Here is a 25601-nt window from a genome sequence, read left to right on the forward strand (position 1 = left end):
ATCATCGTCCTGTAAAAGGACCCACGTGATTGTTTTTTTCCCCCCCTTCTGCCAAATCTTCATCCACACTTTCTCTGGGGTCAATATTCTCTAAAGCAAGAATTACTGCTGTACATGCAGCCCAAGTATTTATCTATACGAGGTTCGCCACACACGATAACTGCCCCCTGCACCATCTCATTAATGATGTATGGCTAAAAACAATGACTGCATAATCAATGACTGCGCAGTTACGAACGACCATGTATGGGGTAATTTACGTATGTACAAGCACAACAGTCTGAACTTAAAAAGTACAAGTACAGGACTGGGCAGTATTTAAAACGCTCGTAACAAGTTTACTACAATTTGTGGCCCCAGGCTGACGTGAACCCAGTGAAGTGCATAGTGAAAGTGCCATGTTGCAGTCCACCCTCCTCCTCCTCCTGGAGAATAGGGATTAGGGAGTTGAGGGATGTTTGTGAAACCGTCAAGCTCCACCAACCAGTTTATCAATGACCGTATTTTTTTTTTTTTTTTTTTTTTTAGCGCACATTACACTCAAGAGTATATGAATATAATGGATTGCAACAGGAAAATGCATATCTCTGATGGCTGAATCTGCATTAACATGTTACTTCACTGAATGTCCCTCAAACATCGAAAAAAACAAATATATTGTGATGTAACACGCATAACATATTGCCTACTATATTCAAAGGCAACCACAGTACAGTTCATTATCAATATACCAATTTACAAATTAGGATTTTTTAAAACTTAGGCAATCCTTTCTTTTGATACTAACGTGGTAGTTTTGTGAAAAGAACACTCCAAATATACAGGAATATCAGAGTAAGCTAATTGCTTGAGTTTGAATGCATATGCTCCACTGACATGTAGGGAACATGCATGGGTTGATTATATGGTTACCACCCAGCGCTGTAGCCTACTACTACTGTATTACTATATCCCACCGTTTAACATTACCACTGTAGGACGGGGGCAACGCCAACTCGTCCAGGCAGAGTACCGTACCAGGTTCCCGGGTAGGCTATACACCTATTCCCAGACGCCATAATCCCGTATGGGGTGGCCGTTTGAGTTAGCTGTTTTACGGGGAGAGGCTACCCTCAACCAACCACCTGTTGACACGTAGGGAACACGTATGGGTTGGTTATATGGTTACCACCCAGTTACCACACTGTAATTGGTTTCCTGGCTTACAGGAAACCACTAGGCTTTTCGGTGTAAAGCCATCTGAAAAGGAAAGAAGAGAAATAAAAACTACAGGAAGGATGGGAGAAATAAGGATGAGGAGGGCAGGCAGAAAAATAATGAATGTGAGGGAAGAAGAGGCACTGGTCACCACCACCTACCATCGATAAAAAGTATGGGCACCCTGGGGTCGGATAAGATGTGAAATACTTCGTCTCTGGTTCAATCGGTAGTGTTGGCATGCAATGTTCAATTCACGAAAATGGTTGATTTACCATGTAGTGCAATGTTACTCCAACTAATCCAGCTATGTATCTGCCATATATAACAACACAAAACAAAGCAACATAACCGTGTCATTTCCTGTAAATCATAGTCCGTGTATCATAATGTCTCACACTGAAAGGGTGCCGATACTTTTTTCTTATCGATGGTACAGTCGGCCTAAGAAGTGACGGCGGAGAATCCAGAAGTTTTCGGTCAGCGATAGTGCATATATTTTTCCTTATATCTCTACGAGGTGAAACCTAATACGTAAAATTGTTACTAAAAATATTAAATCAATGCCAAAGTACCTGTATATTTCAAAATTGTAGGAAGCAGTTCGTTAGTTACGATAATAGGAAATCCTAAACGGAACTAATTGAAATTTCACAACTATCGCTCAGGGAGTCAGGAATAATTTGTGGAGTAACACACAATAATTTTTTAGTAGCGTAAAACTGAACAAAAGGGAGCTTCAGTAAACAACTAAAATAAGTAATTATTATTTATAAAATAATTTCCATTACAATACTAAGGACTAATTTACAGGCATTTATTTCCGTTTCCAATTTCTCCATGAACGACGACAGAAAGCGGGAAGGCGGCGTAAGCCAGTAAGCTATTTTAAATGTTTCGATCAACATGCACGAAAGGAGATAACATTTACTCAAAAACATGCAGTTATTATACTGCCTTTGGCCAGTTTTCCATTAAGAAAAATCTCTGAATTACTTAATATAAGCCAGAGGGCTGTCGGTGAAAGAGTATAAAAATAGAACCTCGAAATTTGCCTAGAGTCGTAGCTCCTTGCAGAATGCTAACTAGTCATAGTCTGATATCCTCAGTGCATAATCGATTAGCAAGAGTAATAAAATGCAGAGGTTCATAAACAAATCATTGAGTTCAAAACTTCCAAATCAGCATTTTCTGTTCAGCAGAACATTACAGTTTATTTAAACAGACATATTAAGATTAAAAGATGGAGTAAAAAGTGCGTGCTTTTGCACTGCAAGAATTTATGAACTCATGTTTTGGTCCTGTTGATTGCCTGGTGTAAGAGAAAAAGGTAAAATCTGTCATACCTCCTTACAGCTAAAAAATAATTTTGCATTAATTGGTAATAAAGTTGCTAATTATAATTATTACTGGCGGGAGGAAGACGGAATACATGGCAGTATGGTCTTGCTGCTACCGCAGGTAGGGCATCATTACAAGAATAATTTCAATGTTAGGGCATCCTTATGGTTGCTGTATCATCACCATAGCATTTGAAAATAAGGCAGTGTATTGCAGTCACATGATTTTTTTTTTAACTGGTCTTCAAAACTAGAGCATCTGTATCTGAAATCCTGGGAAAAAATAAATCAGGAACACGGAGTTATTGGCCTACTGCCCACCGCGCGCGGAGTAATACGTTTCACATTCATTCAAATCGGGAAAGGTGACTGTGTTAACTTCTAAATCTAATATATTACTGCCTCCCGTTATTCATTTTACATTATTCTTAGCGCGATAAGATATATATTTTATTTGATATGACGTGATGAAGGCATTGAATGTTTACCTTATATTCACTGTTTTCATTGAACGTAGAGCAGAGTGACCGAAACAATCTGAAACTCTGCCATCACTTCTTGGGGCGACTGTACACTCGCTCCAGAAAGTATTGGAGCAGAATGTTAAATACTGACACACGGAACGAAGGAAACTGCAGACTGCGATTCTGACCTCGCACACGCATGCATCTCAGACGACAGATGACTGCTATATCAAATACCTCTTGTGCACTTCATAACGAGTAGGAAATAGCCATGTTATAATATATACAGGTATTAACGGGTTGTCATTGCCACGTAGTCGAATAATTCAGGATGGCATCGGACCCACAGTGCACCGATACTTTCTGGAGCGAGTGAACAGTACCCAAACTAACCTCCAAGTGTTAAAACTGGTGTGATATTGCCAGAGATTAATTATACAAAAAAGCACCACGAAACAAGCCCATCGTCATCCGCAGAGTTTTATGTAAATCACCACTTAAAACACATTTGGTCACCCGTGCTCCACTGTGGCAGGCGGGGAAAGTACATGAACTGCAGACTTCGATAAAGTACGAAAATAAACTTGATAATTTCCTTGCTTACCGTACGGTAGTTAATAAACTCCTCCGACATAAGGTAAACGCTGTTACTGAAACGTTGCGCAACGTACACAAGAAATTTTCGTAAACCCAATTCACTATAGAGCTTGTCTAAGATGTGACCGTGCAACACGAACTGGGAAAAAAAAATATACTGGACACGTCATGAGTCAGGCTGTCATCCGATGCAGTGCCACTGACAAATTACTGAATGATTGAGGTTAGTACTACCGGTGGCTTTACACTTCGTAACATCCCTTCCTCAATGGTTGATTTTGTACACCACACATTAATATCCACTTAATGTTACTACTACAAGCTATGCTGGCATCATACTTAACACAACACATCACGGCGTACCTCACTACACAAAATCCAAGGCTCTGAATATGGTACTACGAAATGGCCAACCAGAATACGGCTTTGAAGTTTACAAGTTTTAATCTGCTCCAACTTCAGGTTGTCACAACCACCACACGAACCATAAAAAAAAAAAAAAAAAAAAAAATCGTGTACGCTACTTAACTCTGTGCTGATTCCGACAGTTAAGCGCTATTTTCCTTCGTCGAACGTTTGGCGGTAATGGCGCTGGAATAACTTCACTCACAACCGCTTGGACGCTAACAAACCTCACCCTCCTGTGTACTTTAACTGCTTCGTGCCTCTTCACTTTGCTGCGTCATAACCAACCTGTGGATTGTAGTAATAGCTCATGGTGGAATGTTGGGCTGGGTGGTGGAGGGAACGCGACACACCTTAACGCCATCAAGTCTGGGTTGTTACTGACCAGGCGGCCGGCCACGCGAGTCTGCAGTCACCCCCCACACCTCCTCCCCTCCAGTCTGGATACGTTTCGCGTGAATCCTTCCTCCATCCCCTTCCAACCACTTTTCTCCTTTCTTTTTCTCCCCATCTTTCACTTTCTTTTTACCTTCTTCCCTCCCAACCGCATCCCTCATACCTCCCTCCCACTGTTGTGCGTTTCAGGGGCTTTCCACCCCTCTCTCTCTCCCTTCTCTTTCCTCTCCATCTCTTCCTCGTTTTTTTTTTTTTCCCTCACTCCATCTACCTCCTCCCTCGCTAACCCCTCTACCCCTCCATCCTGAGAGAGAGAGAGAGAGAGAGAGAATCAAATACCACTTAGTTTTGTTCATGAAGCTTTTGATGTGTGCGTGTGTATATCTCCATGTGTATGTATGTGTGTACGTTATCTCCGGAGTGGAACAAGCGAGTAACATGTCTGAGTGTAGAACATACCCCCCACCCCCTCCCCGTCGTAATCTCTCTCTCTCTCTCTCTCTCTCTCTCTCTCTCTCTCTCTCTCTTGGTGGTTTTGTGAGCATCCTGCCTGCTACATTACAAATAGTTGTTAGTAGCAATATACGGTACAGCAAAATGGCTATTACATCACCATCACAGGCTTTGGACACACACACACACACACACACACACACACACACACACACAGTTCCACCTTTCCTTCTAACATTTATGAAACTCATACACAACATTCTAAAAAAAAAAAACTCTTGGGCTCAGATGGCATTTTCGAATTCTGAACGTCACTATTCACTCTCGCATTAATTTTACCGTTATTGTTATGACATGTATCAATACTTATGTCCGCGAGTGTACGAAAACCACACACACACACACACACACACACACACACACACACACACAAATAATAATAATAATCCACACCAATAAACCACCATACACTTCCCAAGACCGGACCATCACACTTCATCGCTTCAGCACATGGCCAGTCTCATCCTTGTAATTATGCGCTGCGTTCTAGATGGCATTGATTTCGCAGCACTTTTACTTTAGCGACTTATTATGCGCAATGAATCTTAGTTTTCCTTTTCTTTTCGTTTTTTTTCTGTAAGCCGACTAGGACAGCGAACTTTTACGCCACCCTCGCCACAAATAAACAAAAACTTCCCAAAACAACAACCAAACACCCAGCCAAACAGCACCTTCCCTGTCACCCCCGTAATTTTCTATAGACACAAATGCACCCCACCAGACAACAATGTGGCCAACACCTTACTCCACATCAATACCAACACAGCTGCCTCTCACAAACACTCCACTATGTTCTCAGTGAATTGCATTCCCCAAACTACAAAACTCATACACCTCACTCTGGCAACACACTCCTTCAACACAACGCCAATTATACATCTCAGGGAACGTCCGGCTGGAGTGGCCTGCTGCCTACATTCCACGTCCAGATGAGCTTGAGGTCCACAAAAGTTCCACGTCACCCTTATCCTTACTCTCACCTTCACAACGCCATACCACCAGCGGGCGACATCACAGGCATCGCGCGTTACCTTATCTCTGAGGAAGGAGGTGTAGTATACTGTACTTGTGGACACGCTACACTTGACGTACGGGTATCATATCTTACACGGTCACACTGTGTAGTTCATCTGGACGACACTCAATTTGTCTCCACCCCCCCCCTCCTCTCTTTCTCCATGTCACACACACACACACACACACACACACACACACACACACACACATTCTCTCTCTCTATTTATGTAGAGAAATGTAAGATACGGCAATGCATTACTCCTTCCACCCTCTTTTTCCCCGTCACACACACACACACACACACACACACACACTCTCTCTCTCTCTCTCTCTCTCTCTCTCTCTCTCTCTCTCTCTCTCTCTAATGTAAAGAAATATAATTCAGTACTCCTTCCACACATTACCGACATGTGACACCTTTTAGCGGTAGGGTACTGTATATATTAACTCTCATGGTCAGAATAACTCTAGTAATACATCTAAAGCCAAACAACTATATTCAGCTGAGTAAACCACTGGAGTTCAAGTAATACGGTAAATACTAGTAACATTAACCCTCTCATGGTCGGCACAACTCCTTGGCACTACACAACAGTTATCACACGATTTTATTAGAGAGAGAGAGAGAGTGAGAGGTTAATTTTTTTTTTCTTTATTTTCGTCATTTTCTTTCATTCAAGCCATCTCTCAACAGTCTCATCCGGTTTACGATATCCTCGAAATGGAAGGGTTCCACTGTCTTCATTAATCCCTTTACACAGGTCTTCCCTTAATCAAGTAACATCGTCTAGTAACACCACACATTTACTGACGTGCAACGCAGCCAAAGAACACTTGCGCCTCACAGTAGGGGAGGGGAAGGCCAAGGATGAGATGGAGGGTTGGAATGGTGAGGTATATGAGAGTTCAGCAGGTAAACCATTACCCCTACCCCGTGACCCTGACCTTTGATCCATTCTCAAACTCTAATTTTGTCCATTTCCTGACCCTTAACCCTTCCACCAAGCTGGTCCAAGTTGAATCACGTGTTTTAAATTGACCTGACCCTGTGATATTGACCACTGACTTATTCTCACAATACAATCACTATCCTTGGCTACCCTTCAACCCTCCCACCGAGTTTGGTTCAAATTTAATACAAGATACGGTAAGAATCTGAGTTAGAGCCGAACTTCTGACCTTGCCCTGTCTTTACATTTGGCCGGATGTTCTCTAAGTGGGACAACTTCATCCTTCCGTGACCCTCAACTTTTCCACCAGGTTTGGTCTAAATCGTATTAAAACAGGCTGAGCTCAACTAGTCACTAACCTATCACATTTTCGGCTAAAAATTCAATCACATATTCCTCCAGTATCCTTTAATTATTATTCACAATCTGGTGCTGTTCCACTCAGTACTTTTCCATAATCTTGTTAACAGACCGTGAGAAAGAGACAAATGCAAGAGTTAACCGTTACTCCAAGTCCTCCATTTAAGCAACAGGTCAACTCTGGAACTGTCTCCCTCTCTCTGTATTTCCTGCATCCTATACAATCTCCAGTTTTTCAAACGCAGTGTGTCCAAGCATCTCGAAATGATCGGATCTTGAATTTAGCTCTCTCTTGTATTTTGTTTTTCTCTTGGAAGGAACAGTTTTGCGGGCTCATGGCCTTTGGTTCCTTCTTTCTTGCATAAAAAATATAAATAATAAACCTACCCAAACACACTACCCCCACGCACTACGCACGCGGGTGTAAATGTATAACTGAGGAAAAGGGTGTTGTGATATCTGGGCCAGCAAGATGTCTGCCCAGGTGCATGTAATTGTGTAAAGGCAGCACAAAAGAAGAGCACATTGTACTGAGTGTGTTAAAAAAAAAATCCTGACTCAAATGACCTGGTTTTCAAGGACGAGAGAGAGAGAGAGAGAGAGAGAGAGAGAGAGAGAGAGAGAGTGTGTGTGTGTGTGTGTAGTCTTCCACAAACTTCAAGAGTACCCGTTAGAATCCTCACTGGCTGGCAAATTAACGCAGCTGTGATGAGTAAGGTCTGGTTTCCGTCACTCTCCCTTTATCTTCATTATAAACCTTTCCCTTTACGTCACCTCACCCTTACCACCTCCGTCACCTCACCCTATCTCCGTCCCCTCCTCACCCCTATCCCCCACCCCAGCTTCTACACCCTTACCTCTGTTCACCTAGCAACTTATTTTTGTTTTCTTTTATGCGTCCGACACTGGGCATAGACTCAAAAGCCCGTTCTCTAAGGCCCTACATACAGTACATCTCCACATGTCACCACTTCGACGCTAACACCCACCATCCTTCCTGCATACCGTACTTCCTAGGGCTGTCTCATACAAGACTGGTGTATTGGTACTGGCAGGGTTGTTAGTAGTAGTAGTAGTAGTAGTTAGTGTAGTAGTAGTAGTATAGTAGTAGTAGTAGTAGTACCGGTAGTATCATTCCTATTATTATTATTATTCACTACTACTACTATTATTATTATTATTACTACTACTACTACTATCTGGTAGGAAGAGATGGGGTTGGGTCGAGAAGCACAGTAGGAGAAGCAGAAAATGGTGTTGTATTATGGTTGTAGGTTATGAATTACGTGTTATTACTGAGGTTTGTCTTTCTCCCCCACCTCACCTAACCCCCAACCCCCTCACAGCCCCCCCTCCACCTCCCCCTTATCCCCCCCGGCCCCCACCACCACCCCGTACCCCCCTCCTCTCGCCACCCAACCCCCTACTGATAATATGGTCACGAGGTAATAAAGATTCTGTTGTGAGTAGTGTACGTGGGTTGACGCTGGGATAAGTACACACACACACACACACACACTGTCGGGAAAGGTACCGATTATATCACACACACACACGCACACACACACGCACACACACGGGAAAGTTACCATTTATATCACACACACACACACACACACACACACGGGAAACGTACCTATTATCACACACACACACACACACACACTGATGGGAAAGTTACCGGTTATCACACACACACACACACACACACACACGCACACACACGGGAAAGTTACCATTTATATCACACACACACACACACACACACACACACACACACGGGAAACGTACCTATTATCACACACACACACACACAAGCGCAGGAAACGGAGTGGAAGAAAGCAATGTGAATAAGACGAAGGGAGAAGAGAGAGAACAACAGGAGAGGGTGGCTGGGTCGGTGCAGCACTGGCCTCACGTTCAAGGGGTGTTCTGGAGTGGGTTCGAGCTCCACTGACTCCCATTCGAATTTGTGGAATGGACGACGACGACCACCACCGCCCACTACGATATCGCCATCTTGTTTTTTCATCAATTAAGCCTTATATCTGACCAAGTGGAGAGGATGGAGACTGAGAGACTGATGAGGAGAGTGAGGTGGAAGGGGGTGGCCAAGGATGAGATGGTGGGATGGAAAGGTATATGAGAGGGGTGTGTGAGCTGGGAGCAGGGCAGTGAAATGGCGGGGGACAGGGCGACATGGAGGCGATTTGTTTGTGGCCACCCTTTACGGGATTAAGGCGTCTGGCAATAGATAGATAAAACAGAAGCCTTATATCTGGCCTACCCTCATCCTAGCCACTGCACTTCATGATTTGGTAAGAGGTGGAAGAGAGAAGAGGACGAAGAGAAGATGAAAGATGAGAAAAGAAGGATAGGGAAGAGAAGAAGAAGAGAAGACAGACGAGGAGGAGTGAAAGAAGAGGAGGAAGGGATGAGCGAAGAGGAGGAAGAGAAGACGGAAGAGGAGGGGTGAAAGAAGAGGAGGAAGGGAAGAGAGAAAAGGAGGAAGAGAAGACGGAAGAGATATGAAAAAAGATGAGGGAAGAGCAGGGAAGACAGGAGAGGAGGAGGATAAATTAGGAGGAAGGGAAGAGAGAAGAGGAGGAAGAGATGAAAGAGGAGAGGTGAGAGAAGAGGAGGGAAGAGAAAGGAAGACAGAAGAGAAGAAGGAAGAGGAGGGGTGAAAGAAGAGGGAAGAGCAGGGAAGACAGAAGAGGAGAAAGATAGATTAGGAGGAAGGGAAGAGAGATAAGAAGGGAGGAATGGAGAGAAGAGGGAAAAGAGAATGAAAGAGACGAAAAAGAAGAGAGGGGAAGAAGAGGGAAGGAGAGAGAGGAATGTACAGCAGAGATGGAGAGAGAGAATGCGGTGAAATGAACAAAGATAGTGGAGTATTTATTATCAAACACTCATTAGATATCGCTGACAATGACCACACTCACTACACACCTATCCTTATCTCTCTCTCCCTCTCTTTCACACACACACTAGCTTTCTCACACGTTAAAATGCTCGCAACACCTTGAGAGAGAGAGAGAGAGAGAGAGAGAGAGGTTAGAGCTACTGAATTCTTTATTTTCTGTAATGTTTCTTCTGTATTTCCTTCATTCTTTCCTCTTCCTTCTGCCTATGGGCGTCTCTACACTGAGTGACAAGCCAAATGGTTTCCTGTACACCACGAAACCATTTCCTACGCTGGGTGGTAACCATATAACCAGATTTTGGCGCCTGGTGGTTTAGTGGGTAATTGCGGCGCTCCAATCAGATTGAGCCGGTGAAGGTTTATATCCAAGAGGTTGTTGGGGTTTATTGCTCACGTAATGCCAATGAGTGAGGCTGGTCATTCTCATCTTAAATGTCAGGACCAACTTGCCTAGCCCCTGGGCCCTACGTCCCTCGTGGGGCAACGTAGGGTTGAATGATGATGATGATGTTTCCGAAACGTTAGAGAAAAGACTTTATTCCACTTTGTTCCCTGTATATCTATCCGTTAAAGTAAAGGAGATAGAAAGGAGTCAGTTTCAAAAATAGAAAATTGGTCATAAGTCGGCCATCTTGGATTTTTCAAAATCTCGAAAAGACGGGCGTCAACCTCCTACAAGGCCCTCCAATCAAACAAAATATAAGAAAATGCCAACAAACGGTTTATTACGATACAGTGAGGAACGGACGAGCGGACTTACGGACGTACGGACTAGCGGACAGACGGACTAACGGATGTACGGACTAACGGACGGACGGACTAACGGATGTACGGACTAACGGACGGATGGACTAACGGATGTTGGACTAACGGATGTACGGACTAACGGACATGACCTAAGATTTGGAACAGAGACTTCAAGCTCTGACCTCTCACTCTCTCTCACACACACACACTATTTCCACTCGCAACAGATCATCTCAATATACGACCAGGTCATCGGGCTTATGGGGTTTGGGGTATCAGTGAAGGATGTGGCTCAGCTTAGGAAATGACACGCCCACACCAGCACACTGAGCCGTCCCTGCAACACAAGATACTACCAAGCGAATTTCTTGCGCTCTACGGGTCAGACTACTTATTTTAGAGTAATTTCAGGGTTTTATTTAGAGTACAGCGATTAGTCAGAGTTGTGAAAGGTGTAATGGAGGCTGTATCCAATCCCTCCAGCCCGCAGTCGCCCCAGTGCTGGATAAAATCGTCTGGACAGCGAGAACAGAATAAGTCGCCGGGTTGAAGAGGTTAAGATCATGCTGTATTACGGACGGTTTAAGCCCTTCGAATTTTTATTTTATTCTTGCTTCCTCCTGAAGATTTCTTTCAGCTTCCGAGACCCTCTAGGGGGGTTTAAACAATCTCCATTCCCCCCGTCTCTCTCTCTCTCTAAATAGTCTCCATCCCCCCCGTTTCTCTCTAAAAATAGTCTCCATTCTCTCTCTCTCTCTCTCTGACGGATAAGACTGGATAACAGAACGATAACCAATTCCATTTACCCCCCCCCCGTCGAGGTGTGGTGGGTCCTATACTCCTTTCACCTTAACTTGGCCTAGATTTTCGTCCTCTTGCAGCTTGTCACGTGGCTCAATTGCAGAACAGGAAAATAACTGGCTCTACAGTCTTTTCATGGCACTTCTTCGTGACTAGCATCATATTCGTGTCAATCTAATGCTACAGCTCAGTATGCATGGAAAATACTTGGCTCTAAAGGCTTTTCATAGCACTTCTTCGTGACTAGCATCATATTCGTGTTAATCTACTGCTACAGCTCAGAATTCATGGAAAACACTTGGCCCTACAGTCTTTTCATAGCACTTCGTGACTAGCATCATATTTCGTGCTAAACTATTGCTAAAGCTCAGTATAAATGGTGGATGGCAATTTTAGGCAGTTAAAAAAATAAAATTAAATAAAAGTGGTTAGATGATAGAAAGACCTGGATTAAACTCTTGGAATCGATACAAGGTCACTCCAACAGGGGCGTTCTGACCACTACACCAGCCATCGTTTGGAATGTAACGGTAATACCAGTGTTAGTTCGGACATGGTATAAAAGTGACAATGAAATCAAAGTACAAACGCTACTGGTATGAAAAATAAATAAATAAATAAATGAATAAATAAAAGCCAGTTCAAGTCCCATTGTCATCTACCCGAATCAAACAATAACGATCTTAATAATGGCTACAGCAAGATTATTTTATTTACCTTGAGATGGTAGTGGAGGAGTTACTGTAAATATCTTCAAAACTTCTTCACTTACGACAATATCCCTCAAGGTAAACGTACACCCATATCTCGTTGGCTTCCTTAAAAAATTCAAAAATACTTCCGAACAATCGTTTTAGCACTTCAATAATTTCTTGTTATTGTGCAAACTAAACTGCAAAGATGCTACGAAGACCCTTACGCCCCAGGGAAACAAGGCTCAAAGTAGTCTGACAGTTGGGATGGGCGGGAGAAATTCACACTTACAGCAAGTATTATAAACTTTATGATCACACTGGGGGGAAACAAAATTACACATACAGAAAAAAAAGGAAACAATACATCCCGGAGCTGGCACACGACTGCATCAAGGCAACACTTTTGAAACACTATATTCGTTGCTCCACATAACAATCGTTCCAATTTAAACGCCTCAAATGATCGTAGTAGTTTCCACAAAAAATCAACGTAACACTGCTTGCACTACGTAAACGGTGCTTAAACAAGAGTAAAATTCATTTCGATGGACCGGGGCTCACTTCACATATCACCACCGAACTCATGCCGCCAACACCACCCTCACACCACCGCTTCTACACAACCAATTACCACACTCGCCACTACAGTCAATGGTTCCCCCACCTCTAGCGGGCTCCAAAACACCAGATTCCGCCTTATTTCCCGGTGTTTTGGAGGTTTTGAGACAGGAGAGACTTCAGTACATCCACTCACTATGTTGCCCCACGAGAGACTGAAGTAAAATGACATCATGAAAGTTGCTAAATTTACCCATCCATACTCCAACCAGACGTTTTAATCCCTGAGCAGGTGTCCAGGAACAAAATGTCTCTATGTTACCCTGTCCTCTTTCGTCAAGTTCATCTCCATCCATCGAACTACCCTCATTCATAACTTCACAGTACCTCTCCCCCGTCCAACATCAACCCCGGTCTCCATCCCCCGCCAAATTCAATTTCTCAAATATTGATGCACCAAAAAAAACGCTAAAACGTCATTACCAAAACTGCTAAACTTTCTCCAGTATCGCAAAAAAGTGCAAATATATCTTGAATAACTAAGTTTTGTTTCAATATCTCGGAACAAAATGGGATCATCGTTCCGAATTTGGCGCTACATGACGTCATTGGGTGTGACGTCTTGTTCCGCTATTGGTGGAGATTCCGGGAAGTCTGCGCGGTTGCCACATCTCCCACCCTTTCCGCCATACCTACACACCCTGAGCCGTATTCTCGTCCGTTTCAGCAGTACTACCACTTCCTACGCGATGTATTTTGCTTCTTACAACATATTGTTCGCTTGTATATTTTTTATCTTTATTGCACTGACATAATTTGCATATATAACTTACAAAAACAAAATACAGCACCAGACACGAATAATTTGGCAAGGAAGGTGTTAATAAGTTACATGAATACGGTCCACTGATGTTGCCAAGTTCGTACTCAGCATCTAAGCTACAGTACTCAGCAACCCGGCACGCTACTAAATATAACTAGGGTATACGAACCACAATAAAAACAAGTGGCAGGTCATTAGCGAGTCTCTCCCATGTTGTCATCAACCTGTGACATAATAACTGGCTTAAAAACTTATCTACTCCGGCATCCATCTTGGCCTATATGCCTGGGGAGATGAAGTTAACCCTTTGGCTGCCGGTTACCTCCTTTGTGTGTTATTCCGGCTGTCAGGTGATTTTGTTCAGGCTCATGAGAAAGCTTAGGCACCAAGAATGTTCAAAATGTTCCAAATCATAATGAGAACAAAGAACTGCATAACATCACAGCAACTACCGCAGCCAAGGGGTTAAGTACGCGAATCTGCAAGTCATGCCCGCCAATAACACCATGTAGTCACTTAAGTAACAATTTCTCACTACAATCCAACTTACGAGGGACGGTGTTATTCAGATCAGCCAAAGGGTTAAGTACGCGAATCTGCAAGTCACGGCCGCCAATACCACACCACAGTATTATCAGTAATATTATCAGTGCGGCAGAGGAATATAATATCAATTGGTTGTGACGGCAAGGAATGTATTGCAGTTCAGTAACAGTTGCCAGCTGCGTATATCGTCTGGTGGTTGCAAGAATATAATAAATGATGAGGTGATATTTGTACAACAGAGAGACATCTGCAAGCTGATTTTTTTTTTTTTTTTACCGTGACTAATAAGCAATCAACAGTGGTGACGGAGTGCTTCGAAGAGTGCGCGCGTACACACACACACACACACAGACACACACACACACACACACACACACACACTCCAAATTAGTGTTTCCTCTGGCAATAAGGAAGTCAGGGTTAATAACGAGAGAGAAAGAGAGAGAGATTTTTAAGAAGCACTACGACTGTGGGCATCACACTCCATCACTAAACCAGCTACTCACAGCACACAAATGATTTATCACCAAACTTAACATGAGATGAACCTGCACAGCCCACCAAATTCAAACCAGACACGGTAGGTGCTCAATCCTGCTAGCTATGATCTCCAGTCTTTCAAACGCAGTGTGTCCAGGCATCTCGAAATGATCGGGTCTTGAATTTGGCTCTCTCTTGTATTTTGTTTTTCTCGTGGAACAGTATTGCGGGTCTGTGCCCTTTGGTCCCTTCTTCCTAGCATAAAAAAAAAAAAAAAAAAATCAAAAGTTCGCAGACTCCTTGGCCAGTTGTGGGGATGGAAGGTGTTATTTTGCGATTATACGTACTGAATATGACGTTCGACAGATGTGTTGTCGGCGAACTTCTGCAAGTGGGTATACTTTGCATTTCCATTTCCCTCCCAGCGTTTTTTTTTTTTTTAAGACTACATAAAGTACGATATTTAGACTATAATGTTTGCTCCTACATTATTCTGAAGAAGCATCAACACCGTAATATACAACAAAATGAATGAATGAATGAATATAGCGTAGCACTGACCTACCGAACTAATATGAGTTGTGAGTACGGATGTTCAGCAACGTGCCTGGCAACTATTTACATCTTATTGCCAAGACCATATCCTCGTGGGAAGGATTATAAAACCCTGCTAATCCTCTCACCACTTAATTCTGTCCATTATCCCTTAACGTGTGTAACGGAAGGAAATCATATCGACTTGAAAATAACAGTAAATAACATACAATACCATATTCATCAGGAATATGCGAAACAAATGCCGAAAAAAATACTGCGGTCTCCTATGCTAACGTCCTCATGAACAAAAAACATTCAAAGGCATGGCATCAGCTACTGTTTCTACATAAACTACCAGTACAAAAAGGGTAATGTATAATTCAGACAGGCAGTACCAAAAACTTCACATTGCACCGTACAACACTAAATAGCACGGTTTTGTTGTGGCACCAAGAATCTGCGGCCATATTCTTAAACTTTCTTTCAGTTGAGTTCTGTATAGGATTGACTAATTTTATCGTCGCTCTAACAGCCACCACTTCGGCACCAAACTAGAATCAACATTAAACTGGAAAAGAACCAAACAAAATCCCTTCTGATCAAATAATTCATCAGGTTGATTTTTACAATGATTCGTTAAGACCTTTTGAAAATATTGCCCTTAACTCATGAAGTGATGACATCGATCCAGCGGTGCCACATCTCCCTGTTACATATGCCACATCCTCTACCCACACACCCACGCAACTAGAAGTCGCGGCACGCGACTCTGAGGTTGTCATTATCGTGCCCTGGCAACCTACCCCTCAACAGTGGGTCTGATTTCGTGTATGAGACGCATGTGATTCATGTACCATATGTTCGTGTATAATAATATTCGTGTATAATATATTCGTGCATAATAATATGATTCGTGTATTCTATGATACGAAATCGGACGCACATTTGAATGGTTAGTTGCCGGGATACGATAATGACAACCTCAGACTCGTGCGCCGCGACTTACAGAACAAAGTTGATAATATTGAGCATCATCCTTACAGCCCAAGAACGTTTTAAAAAGAATTCTTGCACGTACCGGACGGTTTTATTCAACATATGAGCACACTCGAGCAAGTATGACTCGGGTTGGAATAATCTCCGCTGAACTGAATAAAATCGTCAGGAGATGGCAACTGCGGACAATGTTGATAATAATGGAGCACAGACCGTTACCCCGAGATCTTTTACGGTAATCCCTTCCACCCAATAACGCATTTCTGTATCTTTTGGCTGCCTCTAGACGATTTTATGCAGTTTAGGAGAGACTGCAGTACTTTATTACTTATATACAGCTTTCATCAACCCCCCCCCTCACTACTAGAAGTTTGTTAAACTGAAGAAAAAAGTGTGGAGGAAGCACGACAAACCAGTACAAGAAGTCAGCAAATTCAAACTTTTAAATTCCCGCTGCTACCAAACGATTTTATTTAACTAACGAGATCCTCTTAATTGATAAAGTTCCTCCGTATCTTTAAGCTAATTGTCTGGAAAACATAGAACACAACACCCTGATGTAATAAATAAAAATCATAACTTCAAGAGAGAACGTCACTGCTCTTCCTCCAGCGGATTTTGCTGACCTTAGAGAAATCTTAAATGACGAGGGTTACGAAGCGTCCGTTTTCCCCTTGCCAACCGAATATCCTTGTCTTAGTAAAATCGTCTGAAGGGAGCAGGAAAAATTTAAGCCATCGAATAGAGGGAATAAACACTCCACCATCCCCTTCCTAATATAAAAACAATAATAACTAGAATGTGACTCAGTAGAGCGCATACCTCCGCCAACGCCCTATCTCGCAATGTTAGACAGTGGAAAAAAAAAAAAAATCCTGGATCCGCACCTTTATCCGGATTCGCACCAAAATTTAATGGAGTGTATTCTGGGCCAAGCCCCATTCTTCTACCAAGTTTCGTGGAAATCCGTCCAGTAGTTTTTGTGTAATCTTGCTCACAAACCAACAACAAACAAACAAACGGACAGAGGTGAAAACATAACCTCCTTCGCGGAGGTAGTAAAACAAAACTAAAAGGGTCCGGTAACTTAATCAGACAGACTGCGGGCTAAAAATTCCCGTTCTTGCCATTCCGCCATCTTCCTTTAGGGGGCTAGGAAGACGTGGAACGTTTATACATCCGGTGATGTCAGTGCCACCACGTGAAGGCGTCCTATCCAGCGCCACGGCAGGAGTAAACTGAAAAAGGCAGTTCCGGGTTCAACACTTCCTTTGTATCCCAGTGACGTCATTTATTCACTTATTTATAGTTTACACTTGCTGCTGACCCACCAGCTTGTCTGGTTTACTCTTGTTGCTGATTCACCATCTGATATGCATGCAGCTTAGGAAAAGGTCGTATAGTTTTTACTCGAACTTGGTCTAAAACTGCCATTCCTCATATTAAATACCGTAACACGCTATTGACACTGGAATAAGGGAGAGGGGTGTAGCCGTAGCAATGTCTTTTTCTGCCACTGAACTACCTTGCATACGCTATAAACATTAACACTGGAATGTAGTGCCAGGGAAACGGTGCAGAGCCGTAGCATCGTCCTTTCTGCTACTCAGCCTCATGGAATACGCTAAAAAGCAAGGAATATCTGGGCCAAGTTTAGGTACAAGAAATACAGTAAGTGGGGTTCCTTTGGGCCCTGACTAACCCCGCCAACTACATAAATCTATTACTAAAGTAAATAATAAAGTAAATAAAAAATAAAAATAAAGGAAATAAAGTAGAGTAAAATGAAGAAAATAAAGCAAATAAAGTAAAATAATGAATATAATAAAGTAAATAAAGTAAGTAATAAAGTAAATAATGAAGTAAATAAATAAAAATAAAGTAAATAAAGTAAATAATAAAATAAAATAAAATGAAGTAAACCAACTCGTCAGGACACAAGACTAAAGCTCTCCCAAGGCTCAGTGGTAAATGGCATGACCTGGATGTGGCAAGAATGAACCTAAATCTGACGCCACCCAACTGTGATACGGTAAAGGGAACGCGTCTAGTACATGACACAGAAGGGGATATCAATGAATCGCTTGGGAAGAGGTGTTAGGGTGTTACGAAGGTGTTAGGCCCGCTGGCTAAGGAAGTGCCCTAACACCTCTTCCCAAGCGATTTGTTTTGCTTAATATCGTCTTTCGTGTCGCTTATATCATTCCATTATCGCCATACTCTGCATAAGTAAGGTACAAAATGACATTAACCAGCCATATCCAAAAATAAATCGCTAAGGAAATGGTCCTAGGGAGTTGTCTTAATGACGAGAACGCGGGTCCTTCAGTACAAGAGTCGTTTTAGAGGTGAACACGACCATCTGACACACGTACGAGTAAACGAGCAGGCATTTTCAACTGGCCACCTGCAGTTATCCTTTCTTCTTATATTCTTAGGTTGAAGTGGCCCAGAAAAAGAGAGAAAAGGGAAAATAACTCAAATATTTCCATCAGTAAATTTTATACCGTGTGGAAACTGCCGCCATCACGTTGAAATGTATGTATTGTGATACCACCTCTGACGTATGGAAGTGAAGCTTGGACGTTGTTGGAGGGACGCAAGTCAAGAGAGCAGTGGAAATGAGTTATTGAAGAGGAGCCTGTGGAGTCACATGGAGAGACAGACTGACAAATGAGGATGTGAAGGAGCGTTGTGGTGTGGATGTGGATGTGATAGGAAGCGTTAGGAGAAATACACTGAGGTGGTTTGGCCATGTGGAGAGGATGGAGAGTGAGAGACTGACGAGGAGAGTGTATGTGTGAGATGGAGGGGGGTAGAGAGAGGGGGAGGCCAAGGATGAGATGGAAGGGTGGAGTGGAGAGGTACTGTATATGAGACAGGGTGCTGTGAGTTGGGAGCAGGGCAGTGAAATGGCGGGGGACAGGGCGACATGGAGGCGACCTGTTTGTGGCCACCCCTTACAGGATTAAGGCGTCTGGCAATAGATAGATAGATAGATAGACGTTTAAATGTCTGAATCATACCAACGGCCACTTTCCTAGCGTGGGTGATGGTGCAGGAAAAAGCATCATTACAAGCCTATCGCAGGAAATGTGGTTAATTTGGCAGTTTACCATACAATTAAGTACGATACACGATAGTTCATCATAAAACCACTGAGTTAGAGTTTAGGTACACGGCTATCGTTGGGAATGTGGTTAATTTGGCAGTTTACCATACAATTAAGTACGATACACGACAGTTCAATATAAAACCACTGAGTTAGGCTTTACAATTTTTAAATAACTATATTCCTTTTAGTTAATTTGGCAGTTTACCATACAATTAAGTACGATACACGACAGTTACCCGTTAAACCGCTGAGTTAGGTTTAGGATTTTAAAATAACTATACTCCTTTCAATCTAACTTGGCCTAAAACTGCCACCTCTCCACCTTCAATGATGAGCTGTAAAAGTGGACATTAGATTACGATGCTAGTGACGAAGAAGAGCTATGGAGAGGATGTAGAGCCGTAGCGTGTCTTGTGCCACTGAGCAAAAATGAGATACGCTGCAAAAGGACGAAAATCTGTGCCAAGTTAAAGTAAAGGGAGTGACAGCAAAGAGCCAGGGTGGTTCAGTGGTAGTGTGGCAGCCTCACGACCCGAGAGAGAGAGAGAGAGAGAGAGAGAGACCGTCGCAGACATTACAAGTATATAAATAAAACACAAAAATAAAGATAAAAGTGGGTGATGGTAGAAGCAAAAAGGACACACACACACACACACACACACACACACACACACACACTGTCACGGGACTCAGTATAGCCAAACCCCTTACTCATTCGTCTTTATCCAGGAGATAAAAAGAGAAAGAGAGAGTATTGGCTATCTCCCTCCCTCAGTGGTAACCCTGCCAGTGAAAGTATACATGTGTGTGTGTGTGTGTGTGTGTGTGTGTGTGTGTGTGTGTGTGTGTGTGTGTGTGTGTGTGTGTGTGAGTGTGTGTGTGTGTGTGTGTGTGTGTGTGTGTGTGTGTGTGTAAACGAGAGGAAAAGCTGGATAAAGGTGAGTAAAAACTGATACACGAGAAATATATAAATAAAGAGAAAACGGGATGAGGGCAGGAGGGGGAACTGGTGAGGAAGGAAAAGGAAAATGGAACAAGGAAGAATACAAAGGCAGGAAGAAGAGAAAAATACAGATAATACAGTAAATATGAAGGACTGGCGACGGCAACACCACAGAGAAACAAGAGAAGCGGAAGAGTGAAAAGGAAGACGTGAAGGAGAAGGAGGGAGAACTGAAAAGAAAATGGCCTGAGAAACGGAGGAGAGGGATTTGGAGGAGAGGAAAGAGAGGGAAAGGAGAGGAAAGGGGGAGAGAGAGAGAGAGAGAGAATGGGCTGAGAAAAGGAGGAGAGGAATTTAGAAGGGAGGAAAGGGAGGGATAGGAGAGGAAAGGGAGGGAGGAGGAAACAGGGCAGAGGGAAAGAGGGAGGAAAGAAGGGTTGGGGAGGGAGAGAGGGAGGGAAGGAGGAAAAAATGGTAGGGGGAGGGAGAGGGGGAGGGAGGTCTGAAAATAGATGGTGTCGGATAAATTCAGTGGGGGAGGGAGGGAGGGGAGTGGGAGAGGGAGGAGAGAAAGGAGGAGGATCAAAGGGAGGAAGGGAGGGGGAGGAGAGAAAGGAGGAGGATCAAAGGGAGGAAGGGAGGGGGAGGAGAGAAAGGAGGAGGATCAAAGGGAGGGAGGGAGGGAGGGAAAGATGAGGAGGTTAAGGAAAGGGGTATGGGAGAGGAGGATGAGGGTGGGAAAGGGGGTGAAGGAAGGAGTAGTAGTGATGGGGAGGGAGGGAGGAAAGTGGAGAGAGGGAGGGGGTAGTAAGAGGTAGGATGGTGAGAAAGGGTTGACCCAGAGAGAGAGAGAGAGAGAGAGTTGTTGCCTAGTAACCCTAAAATGGGGGAGGGGGGGTAGGGGGGGATGCTGACCTCACACACCCTCAAGGCCAAACACGTGTGTGTGTGTGTGTGTGTGTGTGTGTGTGTGTGTGTGTGTGTGTAGAAGAAAGCGTGGTAGTGGTGGTGGTGGTAACTGTGGCTGTTGTGGTGGTACTTGTGGTAGGGGTATGTGTGGTAGTGGTGGCTGTACAGTACGTGTGGTAAAGAAGTGGTAGTTGTGGTAATGGAGTGGCAGTTGTTGTAGCGTACTGGTAGTTGTGGTAATGGAGTGGTAGTTGTGGTAGTGGAGTGGTAGTTGTGGTAGTGACGTGGTAGTTGTTGTAGTGGAGTGGTAATTGTGGCAGTGGGGTGGTGGCTGTGGTAGTGGAGTGGTAGTTGTGGTATTGGAGAGGTAGTAGGATGGTAGTTGTGGTAGTGGAGTGGTAGTTGTGGTACTGGAGTGGTAGTTGTGGTTGTGGAGTGGTGGCTGTGGTTGTGGAGTGGTAGTTGTGGTAGTGAGGTGGTAGTGGGGTGGTAGTTGTGGTAGTGAAGTGGTAGTTGTGGTAGTGGAGTGGCAGTTGTGGTAGTGGAGTGGTAGTTGTGGCAGTGGAGTGGCAGTTGTGGTAATGGAGTGGTAGTTGTGGTTGTGAGGTGGTAGTTGTGGTAGTGAGGTGGTAGTTGTGGTAGTGGAGTGGCAGTTGTGGTAGTGGTGTGGCAGTTGTGGTAGCGGCTGTGGTAGGCAAGGATGGTTTCTATACGTAAAGTTGTGGTGGAAGCTGCAGTTGTGGTAGTTGTGGTGAGGGAAGTTAAAGGTGGCAGTTGTGGTGGTAGGTGTGGGTGTGGTTGTGGTGGTGGTGGTGTTGGTAGGTGTGTTTTTTTATGCGAGGAAGAAGGAACCAAAGGCCGTGGGCCGGCAATTACTGTTCCTTCCATGAGAAAAACAAAATACAATAGAGAGCCAAATTCAAGATCCGATCATTTCGAGATGCCTGGACACACTGCGTTTGAAAGACTGGAGATCATAAGAAGCAGGAAATACAGACACAGGGAGACAGTTCCAGAGTTGACCTGTTCCATAAATGAAGGACTGGGAGTAACGGTTAACTCTTGCATTAGAGAGTTGGACAGAAAAGGGATGAGAGTTTGCTGCTAGACGGGTGCAACACGCCCGTCGTAGAGGTGGAGGGATGCATGCAGACAATTCAGAGGAGCAGTGACCATTAAAGTAGCGATAGAAAAGAGATAAAGATGCAACAGTGCGGCGAAGACACAGAGGTTGAAGGGAGTCAGTAAGACGAGGAGAGTTAATGAGGCGAAAATGACTCCGTCCTACTGAGAAGAGCTGTATGTGGGGAGCCTCCCCACACATGAGAGTTGTACTCCACACAGGGGCGGATTAAACCCGTGTATAGAGTCAATAATTGTGCAGGGGTAAAGAAGGAACGGAGTCGGCTTAGCACACCTAATCTCTTGGAAGCAGATTTTACAAGAGATGTAATATGATCTTTCCAAGATAAGTCCCGAGTAAATGAAACCCCAAGCATGTTCAAGGATGATGCAGGATTAAGCTGGATGTTATTAAACATCAGTGGGTCTATACCACGTGCTCGAATCTTCCAAACAAAAATCATAATATTGACTAAAATACGACGTGTGTTTGGAGATGCGGGGCATCGATCCCCGTACCTCTCGCATGCTAAGCGAGCTCTCTACCATTTGAGCTACATCCCCAACATAAGAACATAAGAACATAAGAAGAGAGGATAACTGCAGTAGGCCGGTTGGCCCATGCTAGGCAGCTCCTAGAAGAGTAACTGAACTACTAGAATGAGATAATGATAGCAAAGAAGAAGGCTCTCCCCCGCCCTCCAAACCCTCCAGCCGAAGCCGGCAGGAAAAAGTCAGAAAGAACACCACGCCGTATAGAAAAACTGGCGTGGACATTTAACAGGAAAGTGTGAAAGGAGAATAGAGACTATCATAGTGTAACCTGAAAAGAAAATTTATTTTTGAATTAGTATTGGTTATAATATTTTCTTTATTCTATATCCACCCCTTATTTGTCATATGCTTATCTAGCCTATGCTTGAAACTCTCAATGGAAGAGGCAGCAACTACTTTACTAGGTAGCTTATTCCATTCGTCTACTACTCTATTACCAAACCAATTTCTACCGATTTCCTTTCTGAAACGGAATTTGTCTAGTTTGAAACCATTATTTCTAGTTCTATCCTGTATGCTCACTTTAAGTACCTTGCTAATATCTCCCTTATTTATACCATTCATCCACTTAAAAACCTCAATTAAGTCTCCCCTTACTCTACGCCTCTCTAGCGAATGCAGATTTAGTCTTTTCAGTCTGTCTTCATATGACAGGTTCCGGACGTCATGTATCATTTTAGTCATTCTTCTCTGTACATTTTCTAACGAATTAATATCCATTCTATAGTAAGGACACCAAAATTGTACTGCGTAGTCTAAATGTGGCCTTACTAATGCTAGATAAAGTTTCAGTATTACTTTAGATGATCTATTGCTCACGCTTCTCGAAATAAATCCTAGGACCCTATTTGCTTTATTTCTCGCATTAATGCACTGTTGCCTAGGTTTAAGGTCGTTACTAATCATAACTCCTAGATCTCTCTCGCATTCCGATTTGCTAATTTCTTTGTTATCTAAGCTGTATTTAGTATCTCCAATGGTCTTGCCTACGTTAAGTACTTTACATTTTTCAACGTTAAATTCCATTTGCCAAGTTTTAGACCATTTGGACAATGTATCGAGGTCTTTTTGTAAGTAATGGCAATCGTCAGTCGAGTTAATGATACGCCCTATTTTTGTATCGTCGGCAAATTTGCTGATTCTGCTATTGACTCCTAAGTCTAGATCATTTATATATATGATAAATAATAAGGGACCGAGTACTGAACCCTGTGGTACACCGCTAGTTACTAATCCCCAGTCCGACTTAGTTCCATTTATTAATACTCTCTGCTTTCGTCCTTTCAGCCAGGATTCTATCCATTTTAAGATATCGCCGTCTATACCGTGTGCTCGAACCTTTCTAACTAACCTTTCGTGTGGGACCCTATCAAAAGCTTTACTAAAGTCCAGATAAATAACATCGTAAGCTTTATCGCTATCTACTGCCTCATAGACCTCCGAGTAGAATGACAACAAATTTGTGAGGCAGGATCGTCCTTGCCTGAATCCGTGCTGACTTTCGTTTATAAGATTAAATCTTTCTAAGTGTTCTCTAATCTTATTTGCCAAAATTGACTCTAACATTTTTCCTACTATTGACGTTAGACTTATCGGACGATAATTCGACGCAGCTGATTTATCACCCTTTTTAAAGATGGGCACTACGTTTGCGGTTTTCCACGCCTCTGGAACTTCTCCTGAACTTAAAGAGTCATTAAATAACGTTAAAAGTGGCTGACATAATTCTTCTTTGGTTTCTTTTATAATTTTTGCATATATATCGTCCGGACCTGGCGATTTTTGAGGTTTTAACTTGTTAATTTCTTTCAATACGTCCTCCTTACTAATGGTTATTTTACTAAGAATATTTTCCGTATTCTCATGGTAAATATTTGCTGCTTGAGGGACCAGGCTTAGATTTTCCTTGGTGAATACTGATATGAAATAATTATTTAGGATGGAGCACATTTCTTTATCTTCACTGGTAATGTCACCTGATTCTGTTCTGAGTGGTCCTATCCTATCTTTATTTTTCGTTCGGTACATTTGATAAAAACCCTTGGGGTTTACTTTTGATTCACTTGCAACCTTAATTTCATAACTTCTCTTTGCTTTTCTTATCTCCCTCTTTACTTCTCTATTTAAAATTGTGTACCGGTTACGTAAGTGTTCCTCTCCACGTTTTATTTTTCTATATATTCCTTTCCTTTGGCCTATGAGAGATTTTAATCTGTTGTTTAACCATCTTGGTTCTGAATTGTTAGTTCTAAACGGTTTTGAAGGAATATATCTATCTTGGCCTCCGTATATTATATTTATTAACTCGTTATACTTCTCACTGGTCGAACGTCTGTTTGGTACTGGAGCTGAGTTAATTTCCGTCACCTGGACTACATTCCTATCTACCACCTCCCCCTCACAGACACCTGACGGACGTCCCCACGTGCTTCCTGCGCCTGACCTATGACCTGGGGATCCCCACTAACCTGACATTCCCTCAAATAGCTAATCTCCCTGTGGAATACCGTTCGAAAATAAGCTCTTAAGCCATCGAAATCTCCTAGACGAAAATTAGGAACGGTGGAGGTATTTTCAGTGGAACAGACATCCCAAATAAATTTGAACTT

At 43.1% G+C, this 25601-nt stretch overlaps 1 protein-coding gene across 1 annotated transcript in view; it reads right to left on the reverse strand.

Moving 5' to 3' along the window:
- LOC145406026 (cellular tumor antigen p53-like) overlaps positions 1–13166 on the reverse strand; it is a 34331-nt gene extending 21165 nt beyond the window's left edge. Inside the window, exon 1 of the mRNA XM_080277212.1 lies at positions 13073–13166. The gene's annotated coding sequence lies outside the window, so the exon portion shown is untranslated. The remainder of the gene's footprint in view (positions 1–13072) is intronic.
- Between the last annotated feature and the right edge of the window lie 12435 nt (positions 13167–25601).

This window comes from Coenobita brevimanus, chromosome 69, assembly GCF_032717465.1.
Source record: "Coenobita brevimanus isolate Jiangsu-jjx chromosome 69, ASM3271746v2, whole genome shotgun sequence".
Classification (NCBI taxonomy): Eukaryota; Metazoa; Arthropoda; class Malacostraca; order Decapoda; family Coenobitidae; genus Coenobita; species Coenobita brevimanus.